The sequence below is a fragment of the Rattus norvegicus genome, chromosome 6 (genome assembly GCF_021556685.1).
Source record: "Rattus norvegicus strain SHRSP/BbbUtx chromosome 6, alternate assembly SHRSP_T2T, whole genome shotgun sequence".
NCBI classification, from domain to species: Eukaryota; Metazoa; Chordata; class Mammalia; order Rodentia; family Muridae; genus Rattus; species Rattus norvegicus.
The window spans coordinates 70,139,296-70,156,755 of NC_141539.1; the positions used below are offsets into that span (position 1 = coordinate 70,139,296).

A 17,460-nucleotide genomic window follows, 5' to 3' on the forward strand; every position below is an offset into this window, starting at 1 on the left:
ATAGGGCTCTGAAGTTTTCATGCTCAACTGAAATAAAACTAATTACCACATCTACTTCATTTAAACATGATTTTAGAATTCATGGTTTTCTTTGTAGTATGAAACAGGTATTTGGGTTCTAGAAGAAACAAAGATCCAGAGATCCAAGTACAACACTCATTTATGGGATAAACACACATGCAATACTCATGAAAGGCCTTAGAGTTAGAAACTGAGGGACAGAATCTAGGAAAACACCTTTTAAGGATCTCATTTTTATGGGTTAGTTATAAACTTTTTGAATACAAGAACAAATACCCATTTTATTGATGAGGTGTTGTGAATAAAATATAAATGAGATTTAGATGGTCTATACTACAGTATAGGAATTTTATGGACATTCCTATGGCAATGACAACAGCACATGACTGGTAAGTCTGAGGCTGACACCAGCATGTATATCTTTCAGCAGCCATTTCCTCTATGAACCAAAGCAGTACATGACTTGCAAATCAGAAATCAGTATTTTTTTGAGCCTTTTCAACGATATACCAACAGTTCTCATTGGTCCCAGTGTTTCAAAAGTCAAACCACTCTGTATATGCAGAATTTGCAAAACAAATAATCACAAAGAGTTAATGCTGCTTTAAGGACCAATGCAAAAGACCTTTGGCATTTCTTAGAAACAGACTTAGATCACAGGAATTAGACAAAAATAAGACTACAGTTATAGAAGTATATTTGTTATATTTTCATAGTTTAATCAATAACAATTTGAATCATGAAAATGTTTCCTCAGTTTCAGAGCAATTTCAAGGAAGCATAGCTTATTTTTAAGGCTGGCTAGAGAATAATGTGGTCTGTGGATTTAGGTTTTCCTGTTTCTATTCATCAGCTTTAGTTACTCCTGTCTATGTTGATTCATCTTTTGGTCCTAGACTAAAACAAGCTGGTTTATAGGGACACCCAGGGGGCACTTTACAAGACTGTATTAATTGTCGAGTAAATGACTAGAGAGGATTCCCGATCAATGCAGCTAATGCAAAATGGTATTCAGGTTCTCAGACCACACAGAACACAGATCAGATTACATCACTGCTTTCAGAGACACCACTGAGCCCTCTGTGGATGCCAAAACAGTCTAGCTTAAAGGATGATTTCCAAAGAAAGCCTGGCACCAGGTAACTAAAGGCTGTGCAATCCGTGCTATTCTTAGAATTTTGACTTGACATAACACAACTCTGACCACAGCAACCAGTGTTCTGCAGACTGTCAAGACTCGCAGCAAATAAATGAAAACTCCTGGATCCATAAGGAAGCATGGCTGTCTTAAACCAATGCTGCACAACAGCAAGTACAAGGCCTTCTGAGGGCAGTTTCATAGGGCTACTGCTACAATATACACACTGGGGATTGACCAGATTACTGTCTTTCCCTTACACTGTGCAAATGGGGCCAGCCCAAAAGGAAACTGTGCTTAACATTAGGAGACATAGCTGAGACTGTTATATTCTGCTCCTGAATTTTAATGCCCTTTCACTCAGGTAACACAAAACCATAATTTTTAGGAGTGAGTTAAAAAAAAAGCCAGGAATACTGTCAAGTATATGACCAAACTGTGTAACACAAATGAGCCTATAAATCATAAAAGTTGCTGGGTTTTGTCATTTTAAAGGCTTTTAGACTCCATTAGTGTCTAAGTTAAACTGCCAGTTATTTATCATTTTATTTGCTTAATGGCAGCATTTACTAGTCTCTGCGATAGAGTACAACAAAGACTCAGCTACAGGAAAGTGCACAGCCATCCTACATAATGCAAAACACAGGTGTACAGGACATCATTTCTTCCACCACACGGCATGAGACCCTTGTTTCACTGCAGTGACTGACTTCATAATGGCACAGGATTCACCACCCTTTCCTGTCCTTTCTTACAACTCCCCACTTACTGCTCCCTCTCCAAATGGCCCTACCTTCTATTTTCATCTCATAAATATTGAGAGAATTTACAAAACATGTATTGATAACAAGAAAGACCCCTGGCAATGAGCAACAGTGCCTTTATTTCAAAGGCACTACCCAAACCTAAAAAGTACATTTCTAAAAGAAGGTACAATCCTCAAGCATATTCACAGCAAAGTCTTCATGGAACTACAGCAAAACATATCCTCCATGCTACTGTAATTTTGGCCTTGGTACTTAAAACAGATCCTGGCTATTCTGCTACATGTGCACTGGACTCCGTTCCTCCTTACCCAGCACACACTCCACTTCTTTAAAGATGGAGCTCCTCTGTGTACACTGTGCATTTTCTTTTGGAGCTTTTCAGTGGCTAAAGAAATTAACATAACTGGAACAAGACACTTCGATAAATCTAATGAATTATAACTCAGGCAAAAATATCAAATAAGGAAAAACTAGATGAATAATAGTTAATGGGAAAATGTTCATGGAAGCATCAGTGTTTTCAGTTGATTTCACGTGTCAATATTACCTTGTCCAGCCCCATGCGCTGATGTGAAACTGGGCAAAAGACTGTATTGAGAAATGGGTACTCCCAAACAGCTGGGACTAAATTTAATAGAACATGACAGTTACATATGACACTGAAGCCTGAAAAACTGACGATACCAAACGAAAGGAAAATTCCATCAGGGATGTAAGGATTCTCTCCTATTTAAGACACCTTGACTTATTATGATCAAACTCAATTGAAAATTTGATTGGTTTCAGATTTAAAGAACTGCATTTGAAAGATAACTGGGGCAATGAGAAGTATACATTACATAGCAACAAAGAACTAATGTGAACAGTTGTGATTACAGTACTAGGCTGGATAAAACACCACTTCCTTAAGTCAGCATTCTTGCAGGAATTCTCTCTCTCTCTCTCTCTCTCTATATATATATATATATATATATATATATATATATATATACACATATATATATATGTATAACTAGATCATAACTAAAGATATATTTTAACCTACATTTTGTCACATAGCTGGTTACCTGTGCTTAAGTACCATGTGTCCATCTCCTCAAATCTTTTCCGGGTTTCCCATCCCACCTCAGAATTCTTTCAGAATTCTTTCTTTAACAGATATTCCACATTTATTTCCTTAGTTTAATTGATAGGTGAGGTATCTATACAATACACAAGATGATCTCTCTACAGTGTGGTGTCTTAGTTAGGGTTTCCACTTGCTGTGAAGAGATACTTGACCAAGACAACATTCAATTGGGGCCAGTTTACAGGTTCAAAGGTTCAGTCCATTATTAAGGCAGGAACATGACAAGATTCAGACAGGCATGGTCCTGGAGGAGCTGAGAGTTCTACGTCTTCCTCTAAAGGAAGCCAGGAGCAGATTGTCTTCCAGGCAGTTAGGAGGAGGGTCTCAAAGCCCACCCCAACTGTGACACATTTCTCCCAACAGGGCCACACCTCCTAATAGTGCTATATTCATATTCAAACCACCACATGTGGTGATATAAATTTGTAATTCCAGTTCTGGAAGAAGCCAACCTTAAACCTCAGCCCCTCTCCCAGATCTACTCAATTACTACTTTTCCTACAATCTCACCCAATCCATCCATTACCAGCAGATCTGGACAAACCCAACCTTCATGTCTATGGTGTTTGTTCCGTTATTAGCATTTGACTGTCCTATTGCTAAAAAACCATTCTGGATTCTGATTTCTGATTTGTTCACTCATTTGATATAGATATTGCCTGAGACTCTCCTATGCAAGTACTACATTGAAGGCTGAAGATGTAGTGATGGCCATGTCCCCACTCTGATTGCCACAGAGTTCTTTACATATACTACACACAAAACAAGCAAAGCACAGAGCATGAAGACAAAATGGACAGAAGTGCTATAGAGACTACCTGGGGTACTTAGACAAGTGCCCGACCAACTACAAATCACACTTCTAAGAAATGACTACAGTTTTTAGGCTGAATTTTAACTCTAAAATTAAAGAAAACCTGATTGACTTATGAAGCTCTTTTTTTTTCAAGTCTACAGATTATAAAGTCAATAAACTTCTTTTGATTTGTAAATTCAGCTAATGTATGCAAACGTGAAATTTGAGAAATGGTTAAAAACAAACTGTAGTAAGTTTAAATTATCTCTATATCAATAAAAATGCTCTCCGTAAAAAGAACTTAGGCAAAGACATGAATGCACATAATGAATTTTAAAACTTTACCTGTATATTCAAAATAAAAATAACCAGAGCTGAAAATGGTGCAGTGAGTGTAGATATTCTCCCACAAGCCTTGTGAGTTTGAATTAGATCCCTGGAGCCCGGGAGATATGGAGAGAAGCAACTCCATACAGTTACCAACTTTCCTGCGAATATGCTCTGGGGCATGCAATTCACCTCACCTCACTGAGAAGAAGGTACTTTACCCACAGTGCCGAAGTATTTAATTTTTGCACAGCCTAAGAACTTTCTTTTGACAAAAATCAACTAATATATTTGTTTTCTCTTATTGTCCTGCTTTTATTGCTAGATTACAGATTTCAAGGTAATAATAATAATGATAATTAATAATAATAATAATGATAATGATAATAGCAAATTCTATTGTTATCTCCCTAGTTCTAGAAAAGAAAGCTTAGGGAAAAGCATGCCTTCAACATTTATTCATGCTGTTACATATAATTTTATTCCTTCGTGTGGCTACATAATACTTCATTACACACACAGAATGCATATTTTTATATGAACCCTTTGTTTCCATCTTTTGAATATTGTAGAAACGCTGCAGTGAACATTAATGAATATGTATCTACTCAGGTATCTGTTTATTATACTTTGGGTATATACAAATGAACAGATTTCTGGGTAATATGTAATTATATATTATGTAGTTTTGAAGAATTGCCAAGTGATTTTCTACAACTACACCATTTTAAGTCTTCAGGTATAGTCAGTTTTATTTTTGCTACTTTGTGTGTGTTCTTATGAGTCTGGGTATGCACATTCCTTGGTACACGTGTGGAACATACTAAAGAATCTTGAGTGCCAGTCCTCACTTTGCATCTTGTTTGGGAGAGGATCTATTGTTGTTTATCTCTACATACATCAGGGTAGCTGCTCTGTAGCCTTTCTAGAAACTTCTGTCTTGGCTTCCCCTTGAAGAGCTCTGGACTTGCAGGTATGTTACCACATCTGCCCTATGAGAATTCTGTGTATTAGACCTCAGTCCTATATTAGTGCTTTACCCATAGAGAACATTTATTTAATTTTTGCCCAGTCTAAAATTTAAATTTTTGATGAAATTAACAGATCTATTTGTTTTTTCTTATTATTTCTACTTTTAGTGCTAGATTTGGGAGTTCACTCCCAAACTCAGGATAGCAAAGGATTCCTTTGTTTTCCTACAGAGTGTTATCGTCCCATTCCTTATATTCTTAACTGTTTTAAATTATTATTATAGTGTTGATATACACAATAAAAAAACTAAAAGTTTTACATGGGGCTCAAGATGAGGTTTGGAAGTTTTTGAAAATTCTTTAATACTTACAAATTTAAGAATGTGACTGATAACACACTTCATTTTAATACTGAATATTAAAAAATTATAAATTATGGAATACATAATTATCTTAATACCTAAGGGCTAAATAAATGATATATACACAGGTTATACATGTATAAATCTTGACTGTAGCTCAAAATAGTTCTTTGAGATGATGGACTAAAATTAAATGACTTATACATAACAGTCTTTAAAAATATTCCAGCATTATCAAACTGTGTTCCCATATTTTCATATTCCATTTTGTCTTTTTACATATAAGCTTTTGTTTCTTTTATTCATAGTCATATAAGTGTGTTCTTAGCTGAAGGAACTCTAGCCTAGCTATTACTTGAACATAACACATTGTTCATTCAACCACTGTCACCTGATCCCACAATTCTCCACAAGCTCAGGCCTCCTGACTCCCTGGACTGTCCTTTAAACGTCTTATCCAGTTGAAGACAGATCCTTGGACTCACGTTCATGTACTGGCAGTGCATCTCTGTGAGGACAAAGAGCTGGCTTTCTGTCACCCATTTCCTTTTGAAGGGATCCTTAGTCTCTGGTTTCTTGTCTGCTCTCTATGCAGTTTCTGGTCCCCTGCTTTACTCACTAGTCTACTCTCTTCAAATCCTTCAGTATCCTTCCGTGGGTCATCTTATCCAAGCCTTCTTGTCACCATTACATAGCATAACATTTTATTTAGTGTCTTATGACTATCCTTCCTATTAAAGTCTCCAAACAATTTCAAAGAACAAAAAAGTCTTGTGGTACCACATGTGATTAAAAAACTGACCTGGATTAGAATTCTAAGAGCCCTCCTTCCCATGGTACCCCATGATGCAAGTCATAATGCCTTTAGCCACCTGCACTAGACTCCTACTTCACAATCCTCTCCAAGCCCTGTCTTACACAAGGCTTTCATTTCTGAACTTCCAAGTCTCCTCAGAGTACTTTCTATTTTAAAGCACATTTAAAAAATGTATAGAGGCTGAGAGTGTGTTCAATACTAAAGTTCTCAGTCATCCTGGCAGGATGGAAGGGATATTGTAATTTATAACAACCAGAAAAAATGGCAAGTGGAAGAAAATGTAGGCATTTGCATTTTCTTCTCACATAGCAGACTAAGTTATATGTTCCTTATACAAACACTTTCTTCTTTGGTGTTCTTACTGTTACTATCTTCCCAGAATAATCTTCCTGTAGCCTCTATGGTTGTAAATATAAAAATCTATCATGAATGGATTCACTGTCTACAAACACGTCCTTATACTCTAAACTGTCACTATCTCCCAACAAGTCCACCGAGAAATATTAATTATGCACCTCACCCTCTTATTTATCCTCCACTCCTATATTTCAAACATGTAGATACTTCATTTGCCTTTAAAAAATCAATAATGTTTCCTTGCCAGCTTAGAGTTTAATTTTGACTCCACTGAGACTTTTAGGTCCACCAGGACTTTGCTCACCTCTGCTCTGTCCTTGTCTCTCATGACCTTCCCCACAGTCTGCTACTCTCCAGGGACTCAGGTCTTATTTAGTTACTGGAACATGCCAGGTTGCTCTCACTTAGAATTTGTTTCCTGCTGATCTCTGGCTTAGGAGCTCAGCTTCTCTGCTGTTCCTATGTCATCACCCCTGCCACACATGCACATGTCATTTATCTCATCAGGGAAATCTTCAACAGTCATGCTTCTGATAGCTACCCATACTTCCATGGTTCTTTATTACACCCCCCGCCCCAACCAGTCATCTTCCCAAACTGTCTGGTGTATAAGCTTCTACTTTGCTGTTTTTCTCCCATTATTGGAAAGGAATTCTGACTGTTTTAGTCACAGGTATAACTGTCCTATTTTTTTTTTATTACTTTTGCTTTTTCCAGTTCAGCCATTGCCCACTCTGGGTATCCTTCCCACAGTTCCTTATCTTATTCCTCTCCCCAACCCCTGCTTCTAAGAGGATGTTCCCTTCCACTGCCAGGCTTCCCAACTCCCTGGGGGCTCGAGTTTCTCAAGGGTTAGGTGCATCTTTTTTCAACTGAGATCAGACCAGGTAGTCCTCTGCTGTATAAGTAACAGGGACCTCGGACCAGCTAGTATATGCTATTTGGTTGGTGGCTCCATGGCTGAGAGAGCTCAGGGGTCCTTTATCTAATTCAACCATAGAGGTCCCTGACTTCAGTCCAATAGTTGGGTGTCTGTCTCAGTTAGCTGCTTGTACTATTTTTAGTAGATGGCTGAATGCAATCTTAAATAAGTAAAAAAAAAAAAGCCTCGGATGAGTCACATGCAATATTTTGTTAATCCAGATGAGGAACTGTCGAAAAATAAGAAAAATAATATATGAACTGCTACAACTAAAGATCACTACCTAGTACAGTCCATCCTACATAGGTCTATTGATCCAGGATGGAAGATCAGTCTAGTTATTTTGCTATCTTTTACTTGTTTTAGGGTACATCCAGTACAGGGAGTAATTCTGCTAATGGTTTATATTGGGGAGAAGATTAAACTGCCGTAATATTCTACCTATATCAAGAGCAGATCAAGCTTCTCAATTAAATTAATCACTACACAGTAAAATATTTTAACAAATCCTGTTAGTGTGGTGCTAAAGCAAAGTACTAATATATTGATCATTTTTATGTGGAAACTCTAAGATATAAGATTTTGTATAAATGTTTTTCTTTTAAATAGATGAAAGATAAAGTGATTGTGTGGGGTTTCCTAAGGCGGCAGGGATGTTTTATTTATTTTTGTTCTTTTGAAACAGTATCATTTTGTAGGTCAGGCTGTCCTGGAATAAGATGTAGCCCAGTCCTTAAACTCACAGGAATCTAAGCACCCATGCATTAGTCATGTGATGGCAGTGCACACCTGCAATTCCAGTGCTTAGAAACAGACAGCAGTATTCCTGGAGAGTTTACTGCTAGCCAGTGCAGTGTAAATAATGAGTACAAATTTCGTGAGATACTCTATCTCAAAATATAAGGCAGATGAGGGACTGAGGAAAACATTTCAACCTCTGGCCTCCATATATACTTAGATAGATGAACACACCCATAGAGGCAAGTACCCCAACCACACACATGTACACACATGCATACATCACAAACACAGTTTAAAATTAAAATGAAGTGGAACATTTGAAAACTACACGTCAGTGGACTGAGCATGGGGTCCAAAATGGGGGAGTTAGAGAATAGACTGAAGGAACTGAAGAGGTTTGAAACCCCTAAGACGAACAACAATATCAACCAGCCGGACCCTCCAGAGCTCCTAGGAACTAAACCACCAACCACAGAGTACATATCAAAGGGCCCATGGATCCATCTGCATATGTAGCAGAGGATGGGCTTGTTGGACATCAATGGGAGGAGGGGCCCTTGGTTCTGGTAAGACTTGATGCCCCAGTGTAGGGAAATGCCCAGGTGGGGAGGCAGGAGTGGGTGGGTGGCTGGGTAGGAGCACTCTCATAGAAGCAGGGGGAGGGAGAATGGAATATGGGGTTTCCAAAGGGGAAACCGGAAAAGGGGATAACATTTGAAATGTAAATAAATAAAATGTCCAATAAAAAGGGAAACTATACACACAACTATAAATTGGCACAAAAAGAAATTAATATTTAATTTATACCTAAGACTTCATAATATACTAGAGAAAGCCCCTTGTAATAGTAAATTCAGGAACAGGCCACTGAATGGTGTATTAATCAGAATAGCATAGGGATAGAGAAATCCCATAAGCAATATTAGTGGGGGGTCTGTAAGAGGGTAGAGGAACCTTGGCTGTCTAAGAATCAAGACCAACATTTTCATTAAGCAAGCCTACTTTCCATATACACAGCAAAAGACTTGCACTAAATAAACCTATTCTAACCTCGTTGGAAACTTCAGCAGGGCTTCCTTTCCATTGTCTTGACTATGCAGCTGTGGTTAGAAGAAACAAACTCAGTGGGTAACTTACAAATGGGTTATGCTAGGCAGAAAGTCACATTTCTCACAATCTCAACATGGACTTGAATACCAGACCTAAAAACTCAAAATCAAAGTGTCTGGTTATATCACCTGCTGACACACAATTATCAATTGATGATTTCATAGTTGATTTCTCTTTTCAAGTAGATCTGCATCTGATTTCAACTCTCCCTTTAGATATTCTATTACACACTCACACTTTTGCCTTACCATTATTTATTATTCACATCTCAGTTAGTTACTAGTTTCACAGAAGGCATTGCCTAGTTTGAGAAAGTACAGTTCCCTTTGGCGTGCCCAAGCATCCTGAATGCTCCCAGAAGAAATTATCGTGGGTTATTACTATTGTTTGCTAAGCAGCCAGAGTTCACAGGAATGTGGGATGTTTCCATGTGCCCTTCAACCACCCTTACACTTACAGTACCATGGGACATTTGTGTATGTATATGGGCTTGTGTGTGTGTGACTTGTGTATGTATTTGTGTATGTGGCTGTGTAACTAACTATTTCTTGTGCATAAACAGAGGGCAGAAAGAGCAGCCGAGTGGGGTACAAACAGGTTCTAAATCCCAAGAGACTAGGACTTAAGAACTAATAAACATGAGGTTAAAATGGTACACTCTAGCAAAACAGAAATTTAGGTGTAGAGATAATAGAATTTAGATAAATAATTCATTGTCAGAACCCTGATGTCTCATGAAACAAATCTATAAAGTTGAGAAAAACCATGCTCACTGGGAACTAGAAAGGCACGAAGATGAACAGATAATATACAGCATGCAGAAGGAGAACAGGTATTATTATAGACTAAGAATTGTGACCATATTGACGAAAGTCTTTGAAGTTACATCAAGAAAAATTAGAAATTGTAGAAGAAACTGTTTAAAGAGAAAACATGCTGTGCTGGCAGAGTGGTTAGTAATTCGTTATGTTTACAGAGAAAACATTATTGTGAAATTTAGTAATCTTTGAAAATCACGTAGAAGAAAAGATGATTTTAAAACGGCAGCTGTGCTTCCAAACGCTTGCCTGGCACTTCCACCTGTGTGCTTCAGAACAGTTGTTCTACAGCAAGCTTGGCAAAACAAGGCGCTCTGCCTCAATATTTTTGAAGGGAAGAACTACAGACAATATCCTCTCTACTGAGTGAGTCACAATGAAGTCCTACAGCAAAGACAGCAAATCTTGCATGTCAAATGTATCAGCATTTTGGCCATGTGGCATTTTATAGATCATCTTCTGCAAAATTTTACAGTCACAAATCAAACATGATTGGCATATTAAACTCAAAAGCTCAAAAAGCAGGAAATCAGTGATAGTTGTAGAAAATAAAACCAGAACATTAATGAAGGATGGTATACTATTTCCCTAAGTATAGACAGCTTTGTCTGTACCTCATTGCTAGTTTTGAAGCTGCCAAGATCTACTATTCTCAGTTTGCTAGGATCATGAAAAAACACATGAAAGAACCACCAAGGGAAACAGACCTAGAAACCTAGTACGGGACAGAGGGACATGAGAACCCAACCTCACAAAAAAGAGATCATAAACTCCATCTGCACATAAATGCATATGTGCAATGAGCAATATCAGGAATGGATGCACACAGTAATGAGAGTGTGCTTCTCATGGCCGGGACAGGCTGAGGAGCCAGTCGGGCTTTGCTATGTGGGTAGTTGGGGCTTGAATGTCAGATTCCTATGCTTTAGCATCCTAGGAGTGGGAATATAAGCATATCTCCCCACGTGTAGTTTACCATGTTCTAATAGAAAAGGAAAGTGACTGAATTAGGCTGAAACGAACCAATTAACATGTTTGTTTAAATGTAGGTAGTTTATTTTAAGTATGTGAGAAAAAGTTCTACTATTCTAGTGTTTAATTAATGCAGATGTGAGATCAGTTTTTAAATTTAAGTTTTAATTTAAAAGATATTAGAAGAACTGGTAAAAAAGGAAGGTCCTGTATTTTCTGAAAGATTTTTATTCTAATTCAGGAAACAGTACAATCAATAAATTTGAAAATTTATATAATTATTTTGGGAGGATACTTATGTTTAAGACTTTCCAAATATTAAAATATCCAAAGTTTAGTAGATGGGATTTTGATAGCACCCTGCTCTATGAATTTTATTACAAGTTATATATACTGAAGCTTAAATATCATGTTTGTAAAAATAAATAAATAAAATGATGTATATATATAGAAAAATATATTACAAATAGTGGAGAGTTAAGATTTGTTAGATCATTTGAAACTGAAAGATGCCAAGTTTAAATAGCTTCACTTTGTAACTTGAATAATTTCACAACTATAGGGTACCAAGCAGCCCTAAAAAATAAATATGCTACTGCTCTCTCACCTTATTTGAGTAGAAGTAATTACTATGCATTAGTTTTATAGAGAGTGCTATAAATATTCTTCATGGTGTTTCTTTCTTTTTTTAAGATGTATTTGTTTATTTTATGTATGTGAGTACATTGGAGCTCTCTTCAGACACACCAGAAGAGGACATTGGGTCACACTGCAGATTCTGTGGGCCACTATATGGCTGCTGGGAATTGAACTCAGGACTTCTGGAAAAGCAGTCAGTACTCTAAACCACGGAGCAATTTCTCCAGTCCCCTTCATACATGTTTCTTTTACCCTCTCAATTGAGGATCAATGAAGGACTGTGAAGTATTTCTATTTCTATCTGCTTTGTTTGTTAGTTTCCATTAGCAATGTCAAAGTCTGTTTTCCACATAGGCTCTCCAGCCAGAATTACAACAAATTACACTCTGACTCCAAAGTGCAGTGACAGGGCTACTGTCTGACCATGACAACTGGAAGCACAATTGGCACAGCCTAGAATGACTCCTAAGATAAGTTCTTAACATATAAAAAGGTAGAAGACTTAATAAACAGATAAACATCAGGAGAACAAGATGCGATAGAGTGCTGTAGTATTCTCTCCACAGACACATGCAGAGCTGGCGTGCCACAGAAAAACACATGGGGCAAGGAGAGAACCGAGGCGAGAGCGGCCTAACGATAGAATGTAAGCACATGCAATAACCTATAAGGAATTAGGAAGCAGTTAAATACACCGAATAGCGCTGATAAATAGATTATAAAGGTTTTACATAGATAGAGAAATAGGTACACTACAACTCCTTCTTATACTATTGGTTATTACTAAATGTAGAAACTGAAAAATTGACAATAAGAGTATTCTGAATACATAACAGCCATACTTTAATTCAAAGTCAAGCTCATAAAGTGTTTCTGAAAGTGCTCACTTTTCCTGCATTGTTTGAGTCCATAGCAGTCTTGGTTTTGAATCCGATATACAGACTCCACACTTTACAAGCCTTCATAGTGCAAGCCAATTAACATTGTCTCAAATACCTCTACTCATACCTGAGACTATTATGTTATGACCTGCCATGTGTTCAACAAACATACCAAATTTCTGCCATATAATTACTGAAACATAACTATTTAATTATGGGAAATGGAGGGAATAATTTTCAGTACCAGCAAGTTGTAAATAAATATCAATTTAATATTATTATAATGTTGGATTTTAAAAACTGCAGTTTCAGTTTTCTTTAAAAGAGAAACTACTATATTTTGGTTTGGAAGTAGGACAAAATTTCTAGCAATTTCTGAAATGTCTCTGACTATACTCTGCATCTTTGTACTCTGCATTTATGTGAAGTGACATTTGATAATTATAAAAGTACTGATGAAAATTTGAAAAACAGTGATGCTTTGTATTCTATATGCTCTGTAATAGCAAATGTTCAGCTAAGATTTATTTATTTATTCATTTATTTAAGAGACAGGGTCACACAGTGTAGCACAGAGTAGCCTAGTTTTATGGCAAATAAAAACCTTAGCCTTGTAAATGCTAACCTTTCATATAAAGACAAATACCTTATTAGGTGTTTTTCTGTAAATAGTTGCTCTTGCCATTAATATATGGCAAAGCTGTTTTCCTAATAACTGTTTTAAAAGCAATTATGATTTATTATTTATAATTGATTTGTAGACCTATTTTATAAACCTACATAAGCATGATTTTATGAAAATGTCTTGGTTGAGAAACGCAGGTGGCAGGAAAACTTTAAGAAGCATTGCCGGAAGTACAGGCTGTCCCATTCACTGTAGGAGACAATTTGGCAAAGGATATAGATATACTGCATTTAACAATTTCATCTAAAAATTACAATTCCTAAGGATTTTACTGAAGAAAGATATATAATGTCTTCATTTTCTAACACCTCCCTTCTCAATTAAAGTAAGCCTCAACAGGAAGTGATTAGATAAAGCTTGATCCATTATGATAAACACAAATTAACGATGCCTTTCCTACCTGTTATTGAGACGCTCATGACAATCATACTCAGTTAACTAAGTAACTAAGTATATATCCAGCAACAGGATGCTGAAGACAAACAAAAGCAGAGATGACCCTATGCATTTTTCAATATTTCCAGAGGGCATAAGATGATGTTTTTCTAGAATATAAACTTTACATCTCCATTAAGAGATTTTATCTAGTGAACTGCATGAAGTAAGGGACTTCCAGGGACGCATGTCATCAATTTACACTGTATACTAAGTGGTTACTATAAAATTCAAGTTGACTTTTGACTATGATACAAAGTGAGTGTCAACTAACGAAGCTCATGGTTTATAACACAAACTTTGACTTGTGCCATAGCAAGTCAGGCAACATAAAATACCCAAGGACGCTCTTTACAAGAACAAAACCAGATCTTTATCATATCAGCACCCCAAATCAACTCCAAATGTATAGAGTACTTAATTGTGAGATATGAAATAACAAAAACACTAGAAGAAAATAACAAAAATGTTTCAGGATATTATGATTTGGGCTGGGAGGGGCAGCAAAGCAGAGGAAAAATGAGTGGAAACACAGTAAGGGTAGGGTGGAGGTGGGGGTGGGAATGGGGATGGGGATGGGGATGGGGAGCCCAAACAAAGCAATATGAGACAAAAAAGTCTAGAAAATGGTGGGGAAGTGGGAAGGATCTGGGAAGAGTTAAGAAAGGGAAACTATGATCAGAATACATATTATGGAAAAAAGTTTAATCAAAAATGCATAAAGAAGCGTAGAGCAATTTAATCCAGCAACATGGCTGCTCCTGCAAGGAATCACATCCAAAGATATGATCTACCTAGGATGCAGAAAGACCATACACTTTAATCCATCTGGCAGCAATACAGACATGCCTTTAGTACACACGTTTAATCCCAAACAATGAAGTCTAATTGAGGGGGCACACAAAGAAAAGATTTGGCAGGAGGAGTCAGAGAAAGGATAAATCCAAGTCTCACTTGAACAGATAGGAAAGAGGCTACTTAAAAAGTAACTGAGGGAGAGAGAGTTCAATTTGTTACCATTCAGTTGAGTGCAGTTGAGCTCAGCTCAGAGTAGAGCAGTTGAGTTCTGAGCAGTTCAGTCCATGGAGTTCAGAGGCAGTCTTTCAAAGCAGAGCAATTCAATCAGAAGTCAAGAGAAGCCAATTTGATTCAGTCATCTTGGAGAAAAGTTTGAATTGGCCAGTCAGACTTCAGAAAGATCTAGAAAGGGTGAGTTTATTCAGCTGTTAAGTCTTGGAGGCTGACACATTCTAGGCATATGTTGGCAGAAGGAGACTAGAAACTGAAGTATTCAAATGCCCAGGTTTGCAGAAGATTAGATTATACAGAGGCCAGAACCTTCCAGACCTAGACCTAGAGATAGTTACATAGAAATACTCAGGGCTCAGGCTAAGCCATGCATTCATGATGCTTGGGTAAGGATCTCAGTTCATCCCTTCCTCTGGGTAAATAACCCTAGGGAATGGGGAAGCCTGATAGGTTGGGGTCTGATGGGGTGGGGGAAGTGGGGACATCCTCTTGGAGACTAAGGAGGATTAATGTGATGAGGAACTGTTAGAGGGCAAACCTTAAGGGGGATAATGGCTGGACTGTTAAAAAAAATAAAATAAAAACATAAAATTGCCAATAGGCAAATGAAAATGTAAAAATACCATTAATTACCAGGGAAATCAAAATTAAAACCAGGATTTGAATCTCTTTCACTCAAGTTAGAATGAATGACTATAATGCTAGGGGTGGGGTGGAGAAAAAGAACTACTATATACTTTTAGCAGAAATGGAAATTCTTCAGTGAATTGAAATTATTATGTCTGAAGGACACAGCAGTCACACTGGAAAAAGATCCAAAGGAAGAAATATTGAAGACATGTCTGGAGTGCTATGTCTACCACAACACTTCACAGTCAGGCTAGAAACTAAGTAGTCAACCAGTGATGGATGCAGAGAGAAAACATGATATGTAAGCAATGGGGACTGAAACTCAAACAATACAATAATGAATTTTTGACAATTGCAGGAATGTAGATGAGCCTGGAAGTTATGTTATGTAAAAAACCAAGCAGAGAAAAGCCAGTGCCAGAGGATTTTATAGCATAACTCACCATGGTAAAGAAATAACACAGGCTCATAAACTCAAGAACTAAAGAACACATAATTTAAACATTATTTATATACACATATCAGAATACCGCATGGCTCACAAGTAATACATTTAGTTTAAATTTAAAAATATTTAGCGAGAGTTTTTTCCTAGGGCTGGAGATATGGTTGAATGACAGTATGCCTATCATAGAGGAATCCCTGGAGCGATGGAGGCAGAATGGAGTAGAACGTCAAGGTGATGCTCCAGTTCACAAGCTTGCTGACAGTTTGTGACACCCAAGGCCCTGTCCCATACAGAAATGTTTTCTAATTACATATCCAATTAAAGTTTACCACTTTGCATTTTTTAAGAAAGGCTATTTTTTTACGTGTGTGCATGTGTGTGTGTGTGTGTGTGTGTGTGTGTGTGTGTGTGTGTGTTCTCACATATGTGCACAGTAGAGAAAAGCTTTAAGAACTAATATTTCTCCTCACATGTGGGTTTGTGGATCTAGCTTACTGTTAGGCTTTGTGACTCATGTCCTACTGAATCTCTGAAGTAAAATGATCACAATTTCATGGTCAGAACTTTCTAGTAGATGCCATAATTCATATCATTTCTAAAAAACAAAGTTCCTCTCTCTAAAAGCTTTGTATTATAATTCAACAGCATAAATAAGCCCTCTCTTTTCTTAGTTTCCAGGTTAAATATTGACTCAACTTTTGAATTAGTAATCATCTAGATCATAGAATTATCTGAGTAGACCTTGAAAAAACAATTGGGATGTGCAGTTTTAAAAAGGAAAAGTAGATTTAACCACAGAATTTTAGATTTGGGGAACTAATCTGCCTTAAGAAGTTAAAAAGAAAAAAAAAACAATTTTAACTAAATTTTGAGGACACTGCTGGTTAAAAGTATGCCCTTAATCAATTCTCCAGCCCTTCTAAGTTAAAACATCTTGACCAGGACTGATCTTACATCTTTTTGGCTCATGCAGACAAAAATACGCTTGCTTTTAAGGAATGTTCCCCATATCATATGTGAATTCAGATATTTGAAACAAATCATACAAAAATATGGAATAATTTTAATCTATTGTTATCTAAATTCCTTGGATTTATGTTTTGCAATTATATTAAATAAGCCAGATTATTCAATGTCTAACATGACAATTTCTTGATTGATGGTATCCTAAAAAGAACAGTATAAGACATATCTATTCCACATCTATTTGTCATAAATTAGTATTGTTTTTTTGCTATAGTTAACTACATAATTCTCAAACTTTGAGCAATCTACTTAACATACAGAAAAATTTCACACCTATGTAGTTGGTGCAACTAAAAAGAATGCTTCAAAACAACTTAAGTGACTCTACAACTTTGATTCCTGTCAAAAGTGAGTTCCAAATGGGCTTCATGGCTGTCTGCAAGTTTCCTCACAATAGATAAGATGGTAATTGATCAGTGAAGCATTGTCCCTGATAATG

At 36.9% G+C, this 17,460-nt stretch overlaps 1 protein-coding gene across 3 annotated transcripts in view; it reads right to left on the reverse strand.

Annotated features, from left to right (window-relative positions):
* Nova1 (NOVA alternative splicing regulator 1) overlaps positions 1–17,460 on the reverse strand; it is a 125,242-nt gene that overhangs the window by 24,467 nt on the left and 83,315 nt on the right.